Here is a 26201-nt window from a genome sequence, read left to right on the forward strand (position 1 = left end):
GTCTTATGTTTTATTACCAATATACTGCAGTTTGCATTTTCAACATTCAGCTATATTGAACCCTGTCACGCAGTGCATATGATTCTTTTCACAACAGAAACGCTTACTACAACAGCTAGCTGATTATTTCTTCTTAAAGGCTTTTCGGCCTTCAATAAGTTGAACATAAAACTGAGTCGGGTTAGTTATAATTCCAGGCAGTTAACTCTTACTGCTTGTTACACTTTGGAGATGAAGCAGACAAGCGAGTTGTGAAAAAATGGTCCTACACATCTACAAAAAACTCTTTCAGCTTTGTCTATGAGTGTACAGTCAAATATTAATTATGTAGTGATTTAGCAGAAACAATTGTTTGTCTTATAAACATTTGTCATGCAGGAATTTCCAGTTGTATAACTGCATATCACAAAAAGGTGCGTCACTGACAATAAATGCAACAAAGATCAGGTAAAAACAAAGATCTCAACATGTGAATGTCATTTTTTTCTATTAAATATTACAAATAAAAGATCACCTGTTATTCTTAGTACTAGATGGACGTCTAAGGCACCAGAAAGGACACTTGCCAAACACTCTTAAATGCAACAGATAAGGAGATTTCCCTGCAGCTTAGCATAAACATGTTGTCACATGTGAAATTTGGTTTTGTAATTCATCAGGATGGAATGTTTATCATAAATAAATAAATAATAAAGATTACAATAAATGTGTTATTTTTAATAACAGTTACACATTCTTTGAAGCTAATACAAAAGAAATGAAATTCTTCAGAGCATGCAAGTGTATGTAGGACTGTATTTAATTCAGAAAGCTCATTCAAATTAAGCTGTTGGGGGCATAATTAAAATACCCTGAGGTCTCATGTGTTCTCTAAGATTTTTCTGCTTTATGTGTGCATTCTGACGTATGCATAAATATTTCTCTATCACTTTTCAAGGGAAGTCTGACATGCTCATTATGTTTCAAGGGTAAAAGAAAATGCCTGACTAATTTGTCTTCTCTTCCTCCTCTTCTACGTTTTGTACAGCTCTGATAGATGTCTGACCATGGCGGCCAAAAGTGTAGATCTAAAGCTCCACAGCAGAAACCTTTTAACTTTATTAAACTGTCAAACCACCATTCTTCACGCAGCTCAAAGTATTTAAGGGTTTAACACGGGGGCTGGTAATGAGAACAGGCTGTGGCCATATTAAACCTCCCCATCCTGTTTTCTGGTTCACCTTTCTCCTTTTCTGCATCATATGATCTCTTTCCTGTGGCCTGTTAGACATAATTGTTGGTAATATATAACATAAGGACCATAAATACCTAATTTAAAATCAAATCATTTTCAATCCGTACATATTGACTTTTTAGACAGAAATTTGCCAGTGACTGGCACTATACGGAATATTTTATTATTCAAATTCAAAGTTTATACTATTGTACAGGTGCTACAAAACACTTTCCACATTGAGGCTGTTCTACCTGAAATTTCATGTAGTGAACCAAGATTGATTTGGGATCCACCAGTTTGGGTCAAACCAAAGCAAATGGTGGTTTCAGAGAATTTTAATCCAGTGAAAAAAAATATACATGCCATGTCTGTGTGTGAGAGACTCTGTAAAGAACCTCATGCTGTCAGTAACATCATTCACCTTGAACCACTTTGGTGAAGACCAGTGATGGTGTTGGGACGCACATACCTCCATAGGATAAGAAATAGCCCAAGGTATCGAGATAAAATCCTTGGACCTATTGTCAGTTAACTGTTGATTCTAATTTAGTCCAATGTAGAAATTTAGTTATATTAGTCATAAATGTGGAGAAGTACTGTATATAGAAGAAAGTGCTTGGTGAATATATGGTTAAAGTGTGACTTGTAGTTAAAAGCCCTTTAAGAGTCTGTTAGTGCTATATCAGTGTGAGTGGGCCCTTACATTCCTGTGTGTTGGTGCTTATATTAAGGAGAAATACCCACAATAAGACAAAGACAATCTAACAATAAACAAATTAAAATCCATTTATGCATAGATGAGCATTTTCCTGCTACTAATACTGTACTGTGTAATATGCAAGTGTCATTTTCTAGGTGTTAATAATTATTAATTATAAATGCCAGTTATGATGATTCCTTTACAACACAGGAGTTGGAACAGAGTTCAACAGTTGAAATAGATATACACGGTTCTTCTTCCTGTTAGGAGGGAGTATGTAATTGGTAACTGGTTCCATTTGTCTGTCTGTTTGTTAGCGCGCTAGCATCCCCAATTTTCAAGATATCATATTCAAATTTTGTGTGACGATAGATACCAATTACAGCTCAAGGTGATTTAATTTTGGTGAAAATTTCACACCAAACATTAAAATCAGTAAAAAAAAATTACATATTTTTTAAAAGATTACCCACAATTTTTTGTGATCATCTTCAAAATTCACAATAATATACTAGAGATTGAAAGAATATGTAGGTTGGCATTTAACCTTGACCATGTGACCAAGTTCAAAATTGACCTTGATAAAAAAATTTACTGAGTAAACCATATTGAGAAATATATTACATGAAGGGGCAGCTGTACAACACACTTTTTCCTTTTTTTTTCCCCATGACACTGCCCTATGACATCACGGTGACGCCACAAAGTTTCACAAAAGTACAAATGATATGAATATATCTTGAAAGTTCAAGTTTTTACAGCTTATAGAATCCAGAGTTTTCAGCCAATTCTGCTCCAATCATATGGGTAAAGATAATAAAATACACCATTTTAATATTTCATGCTTTGATAAACATCAGTGTCTTGTTATAAAAGCAGGCGGACATCATCACGTTGTAATAAAACCATCGTAAAACATCAAGAATTTAGTATAGTCTTTGCCCTTCTTGGTATATAAAAAGATTCAACAGTTTTACATAATATAGGACATAATATTTATCTGACAGACTTTGGACAAAGTAGCTGGTTTAGGCATGACCCAAGATGACATCCACGACACATCCTGCTGTTTTCAATTTGAAAAGAAAACCTGCAGTAAATTCCTAAAGACAAAACAGTTCAAATTTGGCAACAAATTCTCGTAGGTGTTATGAGTTGTGTAATCCTGCAATGCTGATCTTAGCCTTTGATAAAGGTGCTTTTAATTCTTCGAGTAAAGCATCCCTTTGATACTGGAAACAGGAAATCTGACCTTTGATAGAACATCTGCTAGTTATAAATGTATCAGTGAAGGAGAGTCATTAGCCCAATAGCACCACATGCTGAGTTTTTGAATAATAATCTGTCAGGTTGGAGTCACTGGGGCATTAACAAACAAACAAAGAAAAAGAAACAAACCCCTGTGCAGAAGCTGGCCTGAATGTGCATAATCTTTGGATCAGTGAGCACATCCATGCATTTTAAAAAAATGCAATTTATGTCCTCTGAGAGGAAGAGCACAACGATCTTCAGTTGTGCATGGAATACACAACAATAGATACAAAGTGTAAGAAACTCCTATCAGACTATGTTCAAGCTGTTTTCCTTCTATTTCTGATTTCTCAGCTCTAAACTACAAAGAATTCTTAAGGTAAAGGATTTCATGTAGTTCAATTAAATCTACTCTGCAATGGTGGTCTTAGAGAAGCATTTGAACCTGAGGCTGCACATCAGTGTGAGCGTGACAGAAAGAATTCATCCATCTTTTTCTATTAGACTGATTCTCCTGCTATAAACTGCTTATTATGTATTAGTTACACTGTTGTGCAAATTACAAATGCTACTTGACCAACATTTAAAAAGTCACAGCAGAGCAAAATCTGACCTCTTCTCAGGAATACTGACAAGCTGTGTCAGTGATGCTGTCTAAATATCTTTTGACTACGAACTACCAAGGACAGGGAACACACGACCTGCACACAGACATGTTTAGCACTGTGATCTTTGGATTCTTTGGGATTATGCTGCAAACTGTTCTCTCGCCAAAGCAGTTGAAAATAATAAATGCAATTCATCACACCATCACAAACTAACCATAAAGTTCTCACTGTATGAAGTGAAATGTAGAACGATAATGATTCACTGTCCACAAATAGCAACAAGTAACACAGAGGGGAACACTGAAAAATCTACTATGAGCAAGTTGTTTGGCAACCAGTGTATTCACACACACACACACACACACACACACACACACACACACACACACACACACACACACACACACACACACAACTTGATGTTTTACCTGCATTTCAGGATCCACAATTGAAGAGGTTCAGTGTCAAGCAGTTGAGGGAAAAAAGAGAAAGAAAGAAAGAAAGAAAGAAAGAAAGAAAGAAAGAAAGAAAGAAAGACATTAGCACTCAATCACCATGATGAAATTTATAGGCATATAAAAACCAGCACTGAAAATTCACTTTCACAGAAAAATGAATGAGTAAAAAGTTGAAAATACAATATAATGATAACATATAAAAATGACCTACAGGAAAATTTGAAACTTCAAAATAACTGCTGATTTTCCTCCCCTTCTAAAATTATTGTTTTTAAATTAAATGTATCAATTATATATATATATAGTTGATAAAAAAAAAAAACAATAGGTTTCTGTACCTGATTATAACATTCATTGTTTGCAGCAAATCTCAGATTAGAAAAGACAAAAATGAAAAATGTGCATTAACTTGATAATACAGAATTAATTATAAATTTTATTTCACAGTTTATTTCACAGAGACAGTGACTGAATATACAAATCATATTCAATAAAATGATAAGACGAGATGAAAAGAAAAAAAATGTAGTTTTACATGTGTGTCAGCTGGAGGAGGCAACAATGGCACTGTTTGTATCGATGCTGTTGCAAATGTGTATATGTACGTCTGTGCAAATGAGTATTAAGTTTCAGTGTCAGTTAGTATTTATTATTTTGTATTATTTACTTATAGTGACCTCAGGGCAGCAGCTATGATGCCCTTAATAATGCTATGCTCAACTGGGTGTGGATACTTGGAGGAGCGTTTCAGTTTGACTTTGTTATTTGGTAACAAAGCTGAGTCACTATGCTAATGGGCTGATCCCAGTGTCACGGCGAGTGAGATGTGGAAGAAATAAAGGAGGATCCAAACGCAGGCACTTGTAAAGGTGTGAGGGTGGTTTAATAAACACAAAATAAAAATGGGCAAACGGCAAAAGGAACAGAAGGCTATCTAAACTGAGAACAACTTAACTAGTGAACACAAACCAGGACATGAACATGAAGGAGGATGAGCAGCGGAGAATGACGACGGACAGCAGGGAAAACACACGAGTGAGACATGGTGGATACACAGACGGACCAGCGACTACAATGACAGAAGACACAACTTAAATACACTCAGAGAAACACAGGGAGATTACACACAGGTGGGAGTAATTAACGACACGAGACAAGGGACGTAAAACTGAACACACTCACATGAGACGCAGACCTTCACAATAAAACAGGAAACAAGAAAACACTACACAAAGACGCAGACTTGACGCTTAGAGACAGACAGAATATAACACATGGAACCTGAACAAAACTAAACGTGAGACACAACCGAAGAACAAATTCTAAAACATGAATAAACAGAAACATAGAATTCAAATAATAACCAACAGATCACAAAGGTAACAAAACGATCCTTCAAGAATAAACCTAATAAACATAATAAACACAGAATGCTGGGTCAAACCGACCCAGAACCTTGACACCCAGACCTGTTTTAAAGACCAAATGGAAATGATTAATAGTTGCATCAACCCAGGTAATCAATGATAATCTATCATTTCTAATTCTTCACATCACATCAGTTATATTGTTTGCCTATTTTCAGGCTAACAATGAGCCCATAGCGATAGATTAGAACGAAATCAAAGTAAACAGTGTTCGCTCAGTAGTGATGAATGGTTTCTTGGAAAATATGAAACCCCGTAATGACACAAAACTTTCATTTGTAATACTAAGCACTGAAAATGGTTTAATACCTTGAGATATCAGACATACCTTTTCTCACTCAATGATATTTCTTAATATCTAGCCAATGAAACCCTCTATTCCTAATCTGAAGTTGCATGCCACTGTCTCTAAGGCCTTCTATTCAATTCAATTTTATTTATATATAAAAGGCCTGCTATTTACTTTGATGTCAAATCTACTTCAGGTCTCATGACCAAAAACAATTTAATGTTACAATAAAATGTGGGATTACACACCTGCTAGAATCCTTTTATCTAGCATAATATTCATTACAACATCCGACTTTGTCCCAGACTAAATATGTTCAACATTATTAGTATCGAACTGAATAGCTTAGGCTGTTTTCCATTTTCTCACTACAGTATACTTTCTCATAGGCGACTAAACAATACTTTTGTCATTATCACACAACATAAGCTTGATCAGTCAGTGAAGGATGACGAAATAATTCCCTTTTCTTATTACATTATCTAGAACTGTTTTTTTTTTTATTTTCCTTTAAAAAAAGAAACACACTCTTAGACACTGTGCTAATATCAAACTGCAAACCTGTGGATTGGATGACAGCCTGGTAATAAATCTGGTTTTATTGAAAAGTCAATATGACTCCTACTATGGGGGGGATTTAATTTCAGGTATGTGCTACCTGAGTCACATGTAAAATTGAAGACTCCTATGTATTCTGTTTTAGTGAAGATCCCTTAGTCCTCAATTTTGACACTTCCACCTGAGTACACCACTAGAACTCACCAGGTGCCCTTACTGATGTAACTCCGAACAGATTTGTGATCATCTGACAATCAAATGATAATCACACTGGCAAGTTTTCACTTATTAGGGAAATGTCACTACATCACTACACCACACTACTAAATCACTACATAATATATGACTCATAGACAAAGCTGAAAGAGTTTTTTCAGTGCTATGCAGATAACACTCAACTTTATCTATCAATGAAGCCAGATAACACACCAATCACTTAAACTGAGGAAATCTCTTAAAGACATTTTTGATCAAGATATGTCCTTCAATGCACATATTAAACAAATATATAGGACTGCTTTCTTTCATTTGTGCAATATCTCTAAAATTTGATTCGTCTCAGAGTGACACTGAAAAACTAGTTCATGCATTTATTACTTCCAGGCTGGACTACTGTAATTATTGTGTTATTATCAGGGTGTCGCAAAAACTCCCTGAAAAGCCTTCAGTTAACCCAAAATGCTGCAGCAAGAGTACTGACAGGGAGTTAGGGTTGGATCACTATGTGTTAATAGACCTCTCTGCATTGAATCATACCTGTTATTAATCTTTGGCACAGCATGTCTTTTATCCCGCCTTCCTTCTCTCACAGAAAGGGAGTTTTTCCTTCCCACTGTCGCCAAAGTGCTTGCTCATAGGGGGTCATATGACTGTTGGGTTTTGCCCTGTATGTATTATTGTAGGATCTACCTTACAATATAAAGCGCCTTGATGCGACTGTTGTTATGATTTGACGCTATATAAATAAAATTGAATTGAACTGAATTGAAGTTAGGATATGAATTGAACATCAGATCACATCACACTCATATTCAATTTACAAATGGATAACAGAGCTTTCTCAGCTCTCCCAGCATCTTTTTGCTTAGAACATACAAGAACCTCAAAATAACCTCAAAACCAATCCTGCTCCCCGGGCGCTGGATTGGTGGCTGCCCACTACTTCACTGAGTGAATGGGTTAAATGCAGAGGAGTAATTTCCCTATGGGGATTAATAAAGTATACATTCCTATTATTATTAATATTATAATTATTATACAAAACCTGCACTCTTGCTGACCTTTTGTGTGGTTGGAAGCAATATTCCCACCACTATACTTTTTCAGTACTGCTATGTCTTGCCATCAGCAGAAGAAAATTCAGCAAAATATTTTCTCTTTAATATTTTATCAGACTTAATGTTTCACATTCACAACAAGCAGGTTGATCAGACATCACAGAAACAGTTTGCTAAAATAAGAAATGAAGCTGCCACTGGGAAATTGTTCAGTGTGTTTATTGTGAAAAACTATTATATGTACCGCAGGGTGATGAGAGTGACATTCAAACTGAACGACCATTCTAACTATTCAAATATGCAGCAGTATGGTGCACTCCATAGGAATATAAATAAAGATTTGTTCTTGCAATGGCTCTCAGGTTACCTCTAAAGGTTTATTTGCAGGTAATTGTCATATGTCATACTTTTACCACAAATTCTCCAGTGTGCTTTTCTACAATCTATTTCAGACTATGCTGCATAATTAGAGGCTGAAGAAGGCTGCTGAATAATCAGGTGCTGATACAGTCAAATGGTGGAAGCGTTTCAGTGTTGTTACGACCCATCAATCTGAGCTGCAGCTGCAGAGTTGTTCTAAAATGAGCGTAATGTGTAATTTAGCTTTAGTAATAAAATCCTCAAAACTTGCAGTGAATGTAACTACCTAGCACGTAACTATAACAAGTAATTATTCACATACTGTGAATAATTGTGAATGGAATAGCCACAATTAATTTCTATGCTGACAAACTGAACGGCCGCAAACTGAATGCATGACCTTCTGTATGAACATGAATCAATGTTGATCATTATTGTACGGTGGTCCGGTTGAGGTCATTGGCCGCTTTTGAAGACTGATCTAGTTTTTATTGACTGCAATAACTGAAAGCAGAGCAATACTGCTCTGTCAGCATCTTCTTTTTGTGCACAAGCAGTACTTTTCCTTTCTGTTCATGTTGATCAGTCCCTTTATTCTTTATCCTTTGTCCTCTAAAAAAGTATTTGTTTTAGTCAAAGAACTATCATTAGTGATTTAGAGGATAAATTGATGTACGTGAGGCGAGATAGTTGGGTGAACTACAGAAAACTTCCAAATCCATCTGCAGGAATGCATCAGTGCAGGATCTGACCTTTGTGTATGTTGCGGGTGGTGGATAAGTACTTTATGAACTGGCCTGTCTGCTTGTAATGTCAATTAAACAAAGATGAGACAGACCTGAAAATTACGCAATCAAGGATGTGAATAAGGAGCTACTGAACACCACTGATGCTGAACAATGAGTGACAGTGCTGCCAGAGAATGAAAGCTGAGCAGCAGAGGTTTTGTTTTCTTGAAGCTCAACTAAATCCAGCTGCTGGAAAGTTTTTAGCTTTTAAAGATGAACATCTTTCAGTATGATCTAAACTTTTATCAAAAACCCAAACTGTACTCTAAAAGAAGACTTATCCAAAAGAGGAGAAATTGGGAGTGAGTTATCAACCATACCAACCTGAGCATTTTTTTTTCATCTATACACATTGTGCTTTCTCTGTCACATGGTTATTAAGTCTCCTTCTATATTCACCCTTACCTTTTAGTCATCATGAAATGTGTGATTTGTGTGATGGATATGAAGTACTGCATGTATGAAAATACTTTTAAACACATTTAAGGTACACTGAAATTAAGCAAATTTCCATGTAAATTTTCATCAAATCAAATTAGAACTGGGTCCAAGAATTGTATTTAGCCAGTAATAGAATTATCTTATAATTTTTTAACCTTTTTAGCTACATATCAAAGTATCTCTTATTGGTAAAACATTAAATAAAATAAACATATTCATGTATACTTGTATACTTTGAAACAAAGTGATATATCATTTCACTGGGACATGTTATTTCTGCTCTGTGGGAGTGTATTGTTTATTAAGGTCTTACTGTGGCACATTGCATTACATTACATCATTTCAGATTCCATGTACTTCATCTTCTTTTTGTCCCTTTATTCATATCTCCTGGCATTGTATCTCTTTTTTCCCTTGTTCTCATCCAAACAGTCAACCATGACAGATTTTTCTTTGTTAGCCTTTAATTAATTTTTACTCAGAAAAGTGATCACAGTAGAAACGGATGTGAATAACTAGACACTACTTTAGCAAAACTGAAGAATGCAAAGGAGCCTTCATCGATCTATCCATATCCATTCCTGGAAAGCAGCTATACGGTTTAGATATGGAGAGATGCATATAGATGGGGACATTAAGAGGAAATAGGAATGATGACAGACTGCTACATGAATGACCAGACTGAGAAGTACCATTACGACTCTCCCTGCAATTGTCTCTCAGCTATTCTTCTCAAGCTGCCTGGGTTGGCATCACTCCAAGCTAATCCTTTTCTGTTTTGCATTTTCACAAACCATTTTCCAAGTGACAGAGCTCCTAGAGCCAGGAGCCACACTAAATCATTTCTCTCAGCAACATGTCACATGGGAAAACAAGATCAGGTAGCATGGGACAATGTATTATACACACTCACACAAACATAAAATATGCGCAAAGTAGTGTCAGACCAGAACTAATGTAGCAGACCTGTCACTTGGGTCAGCTTCAGTTGAAGCCTCATTAATTTGTCCCTGATCATTCAAATGGCCTTTTGTTCTTACATTTCCATTCCCCTGTGCTATTATGTTTTCATTTTATTCCCTTCTTCTCTTTGCTGTCAAGGGATTGTCTTGTGTGAGAAAAACTACGATTATATGGCTTCAGTGATATTTCGAATGCCTTAGTGGATTATTAGGAATAGTGTCAAAAAAAAAGGGAGTTAATGTACTCATTGACCTTTAATGCTTGGAGGGCCTCAGTTATGGGAACAACTGAAATGTCAGACTAACCAGGTTATACACTGTCACATCATTCACTCCAAATTGTCTTTTGTAGACATTTAGATTAAAAAAACAGAGCTTCCCTTATCATTGGCTGAATTATGAGAATTACAAGACATATCAACAAATGTTGCATTGCATTAATAAACTAGATTACAGTAAGCAGGTGGTGGTCGAGGTGGACGACTGTGCAAAACACACATCAGGATGAACGTGCACAGTCATGTTACAGCACAAGATGGAATTTGTGGCTTTAGTTAAAGCTAAATCCACAGTGTGTGTCATTTTGTGTAATAAACCAGACCATCCCCCTTCCTGATCCTAACACCAAGCTTCTGGTCTTAAGATCAGAAGCTTATTTTTGTTGAAATGCATATGATTAATAACAATACCTTAGTTATGTCTGCACTGGAAATGATGCCAAGATGAATAATACCATGTACACAGTGGTCAGCTATGTTAATGTTAACAACAGGGGACACATTTGGAGCTTTGCTGCTGTGAGGCTGCATTGGCTGGTTAAATATGCCTAATATAAATTTATTATGCTAATCTAGCTGCTCTATTCCCACAGCTAAAGCTCAAGTGAGTTTGTGTGTGTGTGTGTGTGTGTGTGTGTGTGTGTGTGTGTGTGTGTGTGTGTGTGTGTGTGTGTGTGTGTGTGCGTGAGTGAGTGAGAGGGAGGGAGGGAGAAAGAGAGAGAGAAAGCGAGAGAAAGAGAGAGAGCATAATTCAGGTGTATGTAAGACACACTATATTCCCAAAAGTGTTCACTCACCCATCCAAATCACTGAATTCAGGTTTTTCAATCACTTTTGTGGCTACAGGTATATAAAACCAGGCACCTAGGCATGCAGACTGCTTCAACGAACATTTGTAAAGGAATGGGTCGCTCTCAGGAGCTCAGTGATTGGGAACGACAGCAAGTCAGCCACGAAGTGGTAAGCCATATAAAATCACATAGTGGGGTCAGGGGACACTAAGCCTCATGAGGGGCAGAGGTCACCAACCTTCTGTAGAGTCAATCTGCAGACCTCCAAACTCCAAGAGAACCTCATGGAATGGGCTTCAGTGGCTGAGCAGCTGCATCCAAGCCTTACATCATCAAGTGCCATTCAAAGTTTCAGATGCAGTGTGTAAAGCCCGCCACCACTGGTGGTCATGAGTCATGCTGCTCCGTCTGGCAATCTAATTGGTGAGTTGGGCATGGTCTTTAGTTCCAGTGAAAGTGGACTACGTACATAAAGACATTTTTGACAATTTTATGTTCCCAACTTTGTGGGAACAGTTTGGGGATGGCCCTTTTCTGTTCCAACATAACTGCGCACCAGTGCACAAAGCATGCTCCATAAAGATATGGATGAGTGAGTTTGTTGTGCAAGAACTTGACTGGCCTGCACAGAGTCCTGACCATAACCTGATAGAACACCTTTGAAATGAATTAGAGCGGAGACTGTGAGCCAGGTCTTCTCATCCAACATCACAAATATGTTTCTTGAAGAATAGTCAAAAATTCCCATGAACACACTCATAAACCTTGTGGAAAGCCTTCTAAGAGGAGTTGAAGCCATTATAGCTGCAAAGCGTGGGCTGACATCATATTACTGTAAACCGCATTAAGAATGGGAAGTCATTCAAGTTCATATGCATGTAAATGTAGACAAGCAAATACCTTTGGCAGTATAGTGGAACTGGATTGTGATAATTTTCTTTTGTAGCTTAAAATATGAGGAAGACAGTGAGGTTGTATACAGAGATGTAAACAGTAAGGTCCAAAGCTGTGGACTGACACTAATGTTATTCTTACTATCTACTCTATTTCCTAACTGTCACACACAAGCATTAAACTGCTGAACCCTTTCATGAGTGAAAGTGTGTGAAAGAGCATTGACAGCTTGGTACTGAAGAAATGAGCAGATGAAGTTGAGGTTCTGGACTGACAGCTTATAACAACCTGTCTAACATGAGACCGAGAGACCATCAGTCCTCTGAGCTCTGTTTTAACATCCCAGTACCCGTGCACCATGCCAACTGGTTGTCTCCAATCAGTCAACACAGCAGAAGGATGGCTGTCATTCAGCCGATGTCCAATAAGTCCATTACTGGAGTTGGCAATGATGCATCATGTTAGCAAATGGGGAGTTTGACCGCCATTGACATTGTTCTAATGTTGCTCATAGCACATTAGATAAACTCTGATGAATGTGGGATTGTTAACAAAGGCTGTGGTGTAGTGTTTTAGAGAAACAAGCCGCCATAAAAACATTATTCAGGTTGAGCTAAAATAAGGAAACTGAGCCTAACGCTCAAACAAGTCTCCATTAATGATGGCCTTCGTTAAAATAAAGTCTAATTAATGTCTCTCTGTTAATCATTCAAGACCAACCAATTTGTTGTTCGCTAAGGTGTTAAATTTTTTGATATAAATTAATGTGCACGTTGTTGAAAGAAAATAAATAAATCACAATCAGAGAAACATGTCACAGGAAGCTGAACCATTTATGGCAACACAAGCTTACATAAGATGTGTTTGACTGATCAAGCATTTAAAAAATGGAATAAAGTAATCAGAATAATTAAACATTGCCTAGGGAAATAATACACAAAGTCTAATCTATGACTGTGGGCAATCATTAAATAAGAATCTAAAAGGGTAAAGGAACAATTTGCTGAATTGCAAGACAGCAGTAGTACATAAATGTGACAATAATGTCATGATTAATAACCTGAATATTATAAGGCCACCCATGTCTAACAGGAGATATAAAGCTTAAAAGTTAGTGAAGCAAAAAATCTTCAGATACCTCCCTAATATGATGTAGAACTGCACTGTGGAGAATATGAGACTGTGTTAAACCTCATCTCATTAAACAGAAATGAGCCTGAGCTGTCAGTTTTGCTTTAGACCTGCTGTTCCATAGTCTTTTACTGTCTACTATTAGCTGTAGTAATAATAACGCAGACGGCTTGCTAATTTGAATAGAATTTGTGTGAGTATGAAGTTAATATTTCACCTCTTCAGCAGATGTGAGGCTTCACAGAACAACTTGCTATAGCGATTCATGTGGACACATGATTATGGTGTTTACCTAATGTTTTTTTGTTATTGAAGACATTTACTGATTCTGATCTTGCTAAAAAATTCTGATGTCAGCAGATTATTAAAACAAGGTGTTTTTAGCAAAAAAACAAGAAGAAGCATATTAAGGTCTTGAAGTGGCCTAGTCAGTATCCAGACCTTGGAGGGAGCTGAAGGTTTGAGTTGCCAAACATCAGCCATGAAACATTAATGACTTGGAGAGGATCTGCAAAGAAGAGTGGGACAAAATCCCCCCTGAGATGTGTGCAAAACGTGTGGCCAACAACAAGACACGTCTGACCTCTGTGATTGCCAACAAAGCTTTTGCCACCAAGTACTAAAGCACGCTTTGCATTTTTCTGGATTTTTTGGTTATTTTTCTGTCTCTCACTGTTTAAATAAACCTACCATTGAAATTATAAACATTTCTTTGGTAATGGGCAAACTTACAAAAATAGCAAGGGTTCAAATAATTGACTGTATGACATATTACTAACCATACAGATGCAAAATAGAGATTCTCAAAAACATCAGAGCCGGACTTAACAAGACACTTGTAATTTACATTGTGTTTAAGACTGCGTGTAGATTGCGACTTCTAAATGTATATATTGCACAAATATGTGGAGTCCTTGACTATCTTCAGTTATAAATTCAAGGCAAACCAAAAACTGTTGCAGTTTCAAACTGTCCTTACCTCTGTTCAGTACAGCAGAGATAGGCAGTATAAATATTTGCATTAACAGCAGCATAAAAGGCATTCCTAAAGTTTACAAAAATATGAAAATACTTAATAGACCACAGTATATATATATATATATATGCTCGAGTATACAATAGCTGAATATTTGCACTCAAAATATGTCAGTATTTTTTTTTAACTTACATTATACTCAAAACAAATTCTGGAAAGGTCTAAATCTTTTGATAAAGGATCTTTATCAAATTGCCCAGAAGTTGCTGCATATCTGGAGCACAATCAGCCCGGGAGGGGCCAGCTCTACGTCAGTAAAGCAAATGTGGGATGGTGCTGAGGACAGGAGCAAACTCGACTCAGATTTTTATCATTTCCACACACATCAGCACTGGAATATAAACTGAGGCAAATTGCCAACCTCTACATTTTCAGAGCGCCCAGTATACTGTAAGACTCTCATGTCAGCAGATCATTAAAACAAGGTGTTTTTAGCAAAAAGGTCACCTACTGATCGGAAGGTTAGTGGTTCAATCCCTGGTTCCTCCAGTCTGCATGTCAAGTATCCCTGGGCAAGATACTAACCTCAAGTTGCTCTCCAATGCATCCATTGGAGTGTGAATGAATGTAGTTAGGAAGCACTCAGTATAGAGCAAGTGCTTGTATGACTGGGTGAATGTGGCATGTTGTATAGAGCGCTTTGAGTACTCCGGGAGAGTATAAAGAGCTATATAAGAATCAGTCCAAGACATGTCTGACCTCTGTGATTGCCAACAAAGCTTTTGCCACCAAGTACTAAAGCACGTTTTGCAAAGGAATCAAATACTTACTTCATGAAAACTCAAATTAATTTATGACTTTTTTTAAAATGCATTTCTATGGATTTTTTGGTTATTGTTCTTGGTTATTGTTCTTGCAAAATAGAGATTCTCAAAAACACCAGCGCCGGACTTAACAAAGACACTTTCAATTTAGATTGTGTTTAAGCATGCATGTAGATTGCGACTTCTAAATGTATATATTGTACAAATATGTGGAGTCCTTGACTATCTTCAGTTATAAATTCAAGGCAAACCAAAAACTGTTGCAGTTTCAAACTGTCCTTACCTCTGTGCAGTACAGCAGAGATAGGCAGTATAAATATTTGCATTAACAGCAGCACTATATGCTGTAGTATACAATAGCTGAATATTTGCACTCAAAATATGTCAGTATTTTTTCATAACTGTCTTACTTACATTATACTCAAAACAAATTCTGCAATGGTCTAAATCTTTTGATAAAGCAACTTTATCATATTGTCCATACGTTGCTCCATATCTGGAGCACAATCAGCCCGAGAAGGGCAGGCTCTACGTCAGTAAAGCAAATGTGGGATGGTGCTGAGGACAGGAGCAAACTTGACTCAGATTTTTATCATTTCCACACACATCAGCACTGGAATATAAACTGAGGCAAATTGCCAACCTCTACATTTTCAGAGTGCCCAATATGCTGTAAGACTCAAGGCAATTTAAAGAACCCTGCAAAAATAAACAGCTACATATGACAAAATACTTTCTCACAAGTTCTGGTCTGTACATACAAAGGATGGAGGTCAGTTCTGACAGATCTGACTCAGTGTGACTTACTGTCTTATTTCAAGTCTATTGTACAGGTTAGTTAGCCATTTTGCCCTTACTACACTCAGATGACACTTGCTCAAATGCACTACTGTCATCTATGTCCATGGAGATCACAGAGATAAATAAACAAGTGGTTTTTCTTAGTTGTTTTGTCTGATGCTGCAATTACCTACTCCTATTCAGATTTCTATTCTATTGTATTCTATTCTATTCTATTCTATGTGGGCGGTCTCTAGCAACCACACACACGATTAGTCGAAAGAAAGCTGTAATTCCAGAGGAACACGGCAGTTTCCACAAAGTGCCAACCATTCCTGTGTACAGGGAGTGCAGAATTATTAGGCAAATGAGTATTTTGGTCCACTTCAGCTTTCGAGTCTTCAGCTGTATAGACTCGAAAGCCTACTACCAATTAAGCATATTAGGTGATGTGCATCTCTGTAATGAGAAGGGGTGTGGTCTAATAACATCAGGACAATGCTCCATCACACGCGTCCAAGTACTCCACAGCGTGGCTGGCAAGAAAGGGTATAAAAGAAGAACAACTAATGACATGGCCTCCTTGTTCACCTGATCTGAACCCCATTGAGAACCTGTGGTCCATCATCAAATGTGAGATTTACAAGGAGGGAAAACAGTACACCTCTCTGAACAGTGTCTGGGAGGCTGTGGTTGCTGCTGCACGCAATGTTGATGGTGAACAGATCAAAACACTGACAGAATCCATGGATGGCAGGCTTTTGAGTGTCCTTGCAAAGAAAGGTGGCTATATTGGTCGCTGATTTGTTTTTGTTTTGTTTTTGAATGTCAGAAATGTATATTTGTGAATGTGGAGATGTTATATTGGTTTCACTGGTGAAAATAAATAATTGAAATGGGTATATATTTGTTTTTTGTTAAGTTGCCTAATAATTATGCACAGTAATAGTCACCTGCACACACAGATATCCCCCTAAAATAGCTAAAACTAAAAACAAACTAAAAACTACTTCCAAAAACATTCAGCTTTGATATTAATGAGTTTTTTGGGTTCATTGAGAACATGGTTGTTGTTCAATAATAAAATTATTCCTCAAAAATACAACTTGCCTAATAATTCTGCACTCCCTGTATTTTTATAGATTAATATTCCATCCATCCGCTTCCGCTTATCCTTTCAGGGTCGCGGGGGGCGCTGGAGCCTATCCCAGCTGTCATAGGGCGAAAGGCGGGGTACACCCTGGACAGGTCGCCAGTCTGTCGCAGGGCTAACACATAGGGACAGACAACCAATCACACTCACATTCACACCTAGTGACAATTTGGATTAATCAATTAACCTATCCCCACAAGCTGCATGTCTTTGGACGGTGGGAGGAAGCCGGAGTACCCGGAGAGAACCCACGCAAACACAGGGAGAACATGCAAACTCCACACAGAAAGACCCCGGCCTGATGGTGGAATTGAACTCAGGACCTTCTTGCTGTGCGGCAACAGTGCTAACCACCGTGCCACCGTGCTGCCTTAGATTAATATTAATAGATTAAATATAAGATTATAAGCTTATAAGAACTTACACACTATTCTTTGTATATTTATAATTATCCACATCTGGCAAACTGTTACCATTGGTCTGTCCTTATTTACACTTATTTCTAATGATATGAAAGGGCATTTAAGTACTTTCAGGACACAGTGGTGTGTGTGCTTCTGCCATGTCATCAAAGGACGTAGGCAAGGCAGGCAGCAAGATAATCTTTATAAACCCCCGATGAGTGAGGACAGAATGATGGAAAATAAGATGCAGTTCAGCCAAATTAACATCATCACATCTCTTCACCTCATCATGTCAAATTACGCACTGTTATTAACAACCTCTGTGGGTCGGCAAAACTAATTTCTGTGGTGCATCAACAGCATTTATTTATTTATTTTAATTTATGCAGGAAGCGCATTCTGGCAGCATTATAAGACAAATGACGAATCCCCTTGGAAACAAATCTCATTTGGTGTTGATTAAAAGTCTAGCCTTTCCTCAGCAATTCCAATGTTGTCATATCCAGGTGTCATAGCTGTCTGCACTCTTCAGCTATTTACATCCCCTCTCATTTTGCTGTATCTTCTTGGAAGCTCACAATTTTTATGACCCTCAAGCTTTATTTTACAGTGCTTTAAAGGGATGCATGCCTACATCATTGTTTTCACTAATTTTATCCAGATTGCCTACTTGTGCATGAATCACAGTCTGTGTCTTCACAACCCCAAGTTCAAAGAGGAGAGATCATTAAAATGACCTGAATGTGATTTATTGATATGCAGAATTCAATTAAGCTATTTGGATGGAATCGCAGCTGTGATACTGATTTGGGAAGGACCCCCTTGAGTCTAGATGTTGGTGATGGAGATAAAAATGGAGGATTGGGGGACTTCCGGGTAGGCTATGACAGGATGAAGACGTGTGTGTCAGTGGCTCCTGCACCTGACTTGTTGAAACTGCGATAATCATCAAAGTAACACATCTTTTTCTTAAAAAGCAATACAGTGGTTGTCAAGAGCGCACTCTTTTCAAAAATGCCACCAAAAAAGACAAACCCGAAGCAAGTGGCGATTGAAGCGACCGACCTTGGTGACCCAGAGTTTTATAGAAAGGTTTTTAGTTTGATACTAGATATACCTAATGGTAATTTAATAATTGGAGGTGATTTTAATTTAGTGTTAGACTCATACTTAGATAAATCCCTCTCCAAAAAAAATCCACTTTGTGTAAATCTAGCAGCTTTATAAAAACGTATATAAACAATATGAATATTTGTGATGTGTGGAGAACTTTAAATCCATCAGGCAGAGAGTATTCTTTCCACTCCCCTGCACATAACGTTTATTCAAGGATTGACTATTTTCTGGTAGATGGAAAAATGCTCCCCCTTGTTCATAATGTAACCTATCACAATATTATTATTTTTGATCATTGTCCTGTTACCTGTTCTTTTGCACTTGGCAATTTCACTAAAGTACATAGGAACTGGAGATTTGACCCACAAATATTGAATGACTCAAAACTTCAACAGTATATAAACTCTCAGACCTCTTTATTTTTTGATATAAACGATAATGCTGAAATTTCACCTGATATATTATGGGAAACATTTAAAGCCTATATTAGAGGGTGCATAATATCATATCAGGCCTCACGGAATACACTGAAAAAAAGGGACTGGCCATCTCTTGGATTTATGTAAGCATCTCGCATGTATTTAACACAATTGCCTCATGTTTTAAAGATAAATGTAACTATATAGTGTAAAAACTACATGATATGCAGAAAGGGTGTATTAAATTGTTCATATCATGTTCAGGTGAAGTAAGTCAATAAGATAGCAACGTTAAATCTCGTGAAACCACGCGTGATTTCATCTCGCGGGCTTTGGATCGTGGTTTAAAAAATGCATCCATCTCAGTCAAGTCGAGCAGCCAACTCTACGTTTTTTGGTATGTCTTGATTTTTTGAATTAATGTTTACCATATTTCAGCCAAATGTAGTTAAACGTCTAGAGTGCCGCCATGTAACATGCTAAAAAAGAGCCGTTAGCTGATTTGCTGTTTTATCTGTTGTCAAAGAATTGGCGCTTTTTCATTTGAATTTGTCTTTGGCACAAGAGCCGTAATATCACATTAAACCTAATTACGAGGCACTCTCAACATAATTTGGTTTTCTGTGTGAATAGATTTGCCAACTGACTCTTCAGTTACATTGTGTATTTACTGCACCGTGGTGTTAGTGAGATTTTGGACATTGAACAGCTTAAGCTAATATCATCAGTGGCATTATGCTAGCTTACATCCCTACCCCTCCTGCCCTCACCTGCTGTCCTTTTGTTTTGTTTTGTTTTTTTTGCTGCACATTGAGAGATGACCTCTATTCTGCATTTCACCAGGAGTCAGCTGATGGATTGTGGGTTCAAGGTATTATGGTAAGAAAGTATATTCTATTTTCGCTTAAGGTTTCTGTAACTTAATTATAATAGGTTTTTTATAGTTATTAGGTGCATGCATACTCAAATAGACCACCCTATTAATACAACTGAGAAATCCAAAATCTGCCATAGGTTTAACCTGTATGTATTGTCAGAAAGGTGATTACTGGACTCACATTAATGCACACTTGAACTAAAATGAGGTTGTAACTTGTGGGTTCTTGGGTTGCAAATCAGAAACAAACATCTTTGGATTTTTTTAATCCCATAAGATCTGGAAACACAGTTTTTATTCAACAAAACATTGCTGATTAACCAAGCACAGTGCCTGCTGTTATTTCAAAATAATTTTATGTCATTTTAGATGAAATGCAGCATTCCAGTGCATCCCAACCATGCCTTTACAGTCAAGGTTTCTGACGGAGCTGAGTTTCTCTCTGACAGTCTGCTGAAAGTGTTTGCAAAGTGATCGGGGGAACAGGGCACAAAGCTAAAGGATGTAGCTGCCATGATGACAGTAAGAACTTTAAAATTCTTTAACTACAAAGTGTATATGTATTGCATTAGGTCAGTAAAAGATTTTTATGCTGCATCCATTGAAACAGTCAACTATTACCCGTGAGTACTGATTCCACCGAAAGGATGCCATAATTTTCGTTATGCATTTACTGGCCCACTGAGAAAAATTTATCTTTTTTTAAAAAAAAAAAATGTTCTGGAAACTATATATCCATAAAGTTGATGTCAAACAGGAACTTTTGATATTTCTTTGTAGATGCTGGTGTTGCATGTTGACTGGTTTAAGTTTTTGTCTGGGATCATTTTCTTCTGTGCTAGGGCTGCTCGATTATGGCAAAAATGATAATCACGATTATTTTCACTGAAATTGAGATCACGATTATTTGACGATATTTATTTAACCCTTTAAGACCTACTATAGAACCAAGTCCACCAGAGCTTATATTATTTTTTTTACATGCTGTAGTGCCATTTGTGGGAGCATTTCAAGTTGCTATACATCAACTGTTATAGCCCATATTTTAATAATATGTATGCATTAAGTCCATAGTAATTAGGGGAGACCGGGGATAGTTGTAACATTTTTGACATTTCTGTCTGTAAATTGGAGCTCGTTTAAGGTAGTGGATTCAAAATGTAATGCAAAGTATTTACATGTCTCTGCTATTAAATAGTGCAGCTATTTTCTCTGCAGCACAATTACCCATTGCATGGTATGGCCTCAAACACGAAGAGTGAAATGTTACAATTAACCCCATAGTCTGGGTTAGTTGTAACATCTCCTGGGGTAAAATGTAACACAATGAAATAAGGGTACTAACAAAACATTAACGTGTAATCTTTGTTTATTCAACACATGAATGCACTTAGAGCCATTTATGTAATTATGTGTGTGTGTGACAGAATGCAGAAATCTAGCTTTTGAACATATTCCAACCCCCCAAAAAGACAAATTATGGAATTTTCTGCAACTGAATATTTCATTAATTTTGATTGGTCTTCCTTGAGTTTGGCCTCATTGGCTCAGTGGGCATTATAACCTACAGCTCTTGCACCAATTTTGAACATAACAATGAAGCTGAAAAAATGTAGTTGTTCACCAGCATCGCAATTCCATTACTTTTTATCATGGCTTACCTTGGTGTGGTTTGCAGAGTGCTTCAGAAAGATGTTTCTTGCATCCATCCTGATTTATTTCCACTACCAGTACTTCCTACTGGTCCATCTCTGACACAGTGGTCTGCATAATGTATGTGTGGGAACACAAACAGTGGAGGAATTGTGTTGCCAATGGCATTAACCACATATACAAATGTGACCAGTGAACCTCTCTCTGCTGATGTCGTTGCCCCAACTTGTTTAATATAAGTTAAAGTAATAGTGTGGTAAGTTGCAACATCTGCATTATTGTTACAACTAACCCAGACTGTTGCTGTTACAACTGACCCAGACTCCTATAGCCATGAACTAGCTAACATTACAGCCAACGGCTAAAACATTAGCACTAAAGACCTACACAGAATATATCCCCATAGACATACAAATAACATAATTTAAGTTTGATGAGTTTAACTGCAAAGCAGATAATGCTATTACAAATTGAAATAAAGTAGAAAAACTTACTTTTTGGCATACAAATCACTTTTTTTCATGTTAAATTGTCTGTTTTTGACAAAATGTGCTGATTTTTCACATGTGATAGCAGAACTGAATTGGGCATGCACAGGATGAGTCACATCATTTGAAACTTAGCCCTGATTGGAGAAATTGGAAGTGTTACAACTGACCCACGTTACAACTATCCCCGGTCTCCCCTACATAAATTGCAAAAAAGTGCAATAAACTACAAAAAAAATTGAAAATCGCTTTTGTTTTGTTTACATATATTTCTACTTGGAGAAATTTAAGAGGTTTATCCCTCAAAACTTTAAATACAATAAAGTTGCAAAAAATAGTTTACAACAACAGGAAATTTATTTTGAGTGTCTTCATAGTTTTATTTTGGAGATACAGCAATTTTTATATACTGCAGGAAAAACAAAAAACAATCCTATGATGCAAATTTGCAAAGAAAACAGCATGTGCATCATTTCACTGTGGGAAGTGTTATGAACAGCTGATGGATCGGCAAAGCGTGTTTCTGGAGTATTATGTTTTTTTTCCTGCAAGCGCTTTTTATGCAGTTTTTGCAAAGCTATATGTGGAAGGAAACCGTGACCGAGGACAAGCTGATGGCATAAGTTGTAAGTACAACTCCTCCGGTTTCATATGCAAAACAAATTATTGCGCTAGCTTACACGGTTCAGGTTCTACAGGGATTTAAAAATAGTTACACAACACGGAGCGTGCTGCTCTGACCGGATTTAAAGGGTTAACAATGACTTTAAAAAATAATATAAAATAGTGTGCAACACCACTGAAGTTTTTTTTTTTTTTACCTCTCTTTTCAACCAACAGCAGTCACTCTCCTCTCCAAATAACTTCTGCTTAGCTTTCCGAGCTTCCCTCGGGTCCTCTTAATCAGCGGTCTCCAACCTTTTTTGCGCCACAGACCGGTTTATGCCCGACAATATTTTCACGGACCGGCCTTTAAGGTGTTGCGGATAAATGAGGGAGGGGCTAATAATCGGCTCAGTCATTTTTAATGATCGTTGAAAGCCCAGATCGTAATCGTGATTAAAATTCGATTAATTGAGCAGCCCTATTCTGTGCTACTGAAAAGTTCACAAATCTCTGTTTTCTTTGTTATAATACTTTAGGATGACATTAATGCTCGAAGGGAGTCTCATCAAAGTGCTCCGCATCTGTGTGAAAGACAATTGCAACATCTTGGTGCAGGAGTTCATGGTGAGTGTTTTATGAGTAGATTGTGGCTTTGCAACATTTAAAAATGCATTTAGTTATCCACTTGATCCTCATTGGACTGGTTAGGACCAGTAGTCCTCTTTAATAATTTGAAGTTCACATGAGGCCTGGTAGTGAACTCGGCCGCCCCCCCTTGAGGCCCCACCCCCCTATATTAGGGGTCACATCAGTGTGAAAAAACTTTAAATTTGTCATTCTAGTGAACAAAGGAAAATCCCCCCAATATTTAGCTTTTGTTTGGAAAAAAAAAAAAAAGACCAACAGCTAACCAAATTGTGGGGCTGAAAGTCTAAATTCTAACATCTTCTGAGTGACATAACCTGGATTTCTGATGGGCCGGTGTCTTTCTAACAAAAACTAATGTAAAGCATTTGAAATTATTATGTTTTTCACTCTGTCTTAGAAACTCTGTTAGACCATGAATGGCAGCATGGCAGGCAACTCTTTGGCTATAGCTATTTACTATGTTGCTTGCATTGGTTTAAATTACTCTAACATTAGAACTGGTAGATTCAAAAGAGATGAGTTTAAAAAGGAATCTTAAAGAAATGTTTTGTGTTTAACCAGGACTTGACTGAGGCCACTGCACAGATTGAGAAAACCACAATGAACATCTGTCTCCAGAGGATGCACCAGGCAATGACTTTTCTGATGTTGGCATCATCATCGAGGGTATAGTAGTTCTTCAAGATCTGGATAACGTGACCTTTGCAGTAGCCATGCTGTTTGGACCTTTTTTATTCCTTCAATATGAGTTACCCATCACAACTCTGCTACACTTTTGAGGTGATTCAAAGGGTGGTAATGGAGTTGGATGCAACTCAGCTCTCAAGAAAAACTCACAACTAAGACAAAACTGCTCCTGCAACGAAGCTCACTGTTATGCATGCAAGCTGATCAGCTCTAGGTGAGAGGACATTTAAATCTCACACTTGTTCTGCTGCATTTTTGAAGCTCAATTCCAGGAACAGATCGCAGGGTTCATTTTTATATACTCTGCAACTGCCATGAGGACGAGTCGTTTTTGTTGTTGTTGTTTGTTTTTCCTTTTGCTCTGTACAGCATTTTGGCAGCATTTTTAAATTTCTCTTTGTATTTTTTCTTTCTTTTACTAATGAAGAGATGTAGCATGAACAGTTATGCAGTCTAAATATCCCATATGGGTCGTGTGAAATGTTATTTTCAGTTTCATTCAGTTGAAGTAAAGAACGTTGAATATTTCTAAGTGTGCTGTTTTGAACCAAGATGTCACAGTATGATCAGTGCTGTAATTTTTGACAGTCACTGTATCAATGTTATTTTTGCATCTCTTGAATAAAGGTTTTGACCTGCAAGTGCTAATTTCTTTAGTTATTGGGGTAAAATGGGTAATGTTAATAGGAAGGTGTTTGCCAATTCAGTAACCTAATTTAATGTTAATGGAAACTAACATTACCTCAAATTGTTTAGTTATAATTGTTGTTTAACTGAATCTTGACGTTAGAGGCCTTAAATAGAATGTTTTGTATTGTTCTTTCCCAACATTTTTCAAAAGAAACAGTCTAATTTCTTTGCTGTGATTGATTCCAGAGAACACGGAAGAACTGACATTATTTAACTGTTGATTTATGTAGATTCAGTGGAGGAGTAATGTCAGTTTAATTCTTTACCTACTGTCAATGCAGTGAAATTAGACATTTTGTTTTGAAAGGTTACTGGTGGATGCCAGCAACCATCTTGGAAGAGAACAATACAATCTGTTATAAGGCCTCCATTTGAAAATTGTGTATTTGATGCTAGAATATAATAGCAAAATGTAATTTGAAGATAACATGTAGCATTTAAGTGACCAAGTAGTATTGGGTAAAAGTTATTGAATGGTGTTGGGATAAAGTGAGAAAATTGTGAAGGATTAAAATATTTCAAGAGCTCAAATTACTTCATCAAAACATGTTTAAGTCACATTTTATCAACACAAATTGCACAGGTTTATTGAACATGAATAAATTGTGTTAATTTAACTCAATTGTTTAAGTTGCTGCCAAAGCAAAACATCTGTGTGCAACAAATGTCCACCATTGAATTAAGTAAATCCAACAGCATATTTTTTTCAGTGTAAAAATAATAAACTAGAACAGTTAAAATTAGAAAAAATGATACATGATTTGGTTGCCAACAATGCAAGGGCTCCCTCTTTAGATAAATACAACACTATTTGCGCATTAAAATATAAATTAAATCAAATGTTATCAAGCAACATTAATAGAGCGTTTACCTTTGTAAGACAGAAGTAGTTTGAATTTGGGGACAAGCCACCTAAGTTGTTAGCTAGACAGCTAAAGAAGTTAGAAAATGACAGAATGATTCACAAAATTAGATCACGCCATGGAAACCTGGTCACCTCACATAAAGACATTAATGATAACTTTAGACAGTTTTATGAATCTCTCTATACTTCTCATTCTACTGCAGGGCCTAAAGGTATGCAGGACTTTTTAGACAAATGTGACCTCCCTGTGTTGGATCAAATGGATCGCAAGATCCTGAATGCCGAGATTACAACTAAAGAAATTACTAAATCTATCGGTGTATTAAAAAATGGCCAGAGTCCAAGCCCAGATGGGTTAGGGAATGAATTTTACAGTTTAAGATCAAATTTGCTCCATATCCATTTAAACTGTACAACCTTGCATACAATGTGGGCACCTTACCACCAACATTGAATGAAGCAGTTATTACTGTACTCCCAAAAAAGGTAAAGTCTTGGAGGAAGTGGGATCATATATATAGACCTATCTCTTTATTAAATTCGGATCAAAAAATCCTGGCTAAAATACTAGCGAGTAGACTCAGTA

At 37.0% G+C, this 26201-nt stretch overlaps 1 long non-coding RNA gene across 1 annotated transcript; it reads left to right on the forward strand.

Annotated features, from left to right (window-relative positions):
• The first annotated feature begins 19264 nt into the window (after window positions 1-19264).
• Window positions 19265-24701, forward strand: LOC146559361 (uncharacterized). Its single transcript, XR_014888316.1, has 5 exons — window positions 19265-19498; window positions 19945-19980; window positions 20348-20500; window positions 23262-23349; window positions 23935-24701. It is a non-coding gene; the product is annotated as an uncharacterized LOC146559361 (long non-coding RNA).
• The last annotated feature ends 1500 nt before the right edge of the window (window positions 24702-26201 follow it).

This window comes from Mchenga conophoros, linkage group LG14 (genome assembly GCF_057382185.1).
Source record: "Mchenga conophoros isolate Kocher_MC1m ecotype Shallow Benthic linkage group LG14, M_conophoros_male_GT1.1, whole genome shotgun sequence".
Lineage (NCBI taxonomy): Eukaryota > Metazoa > Chordata > Actinopteri > Cichliformes > Cichlidae > Mchenga > Mchenga conophoros.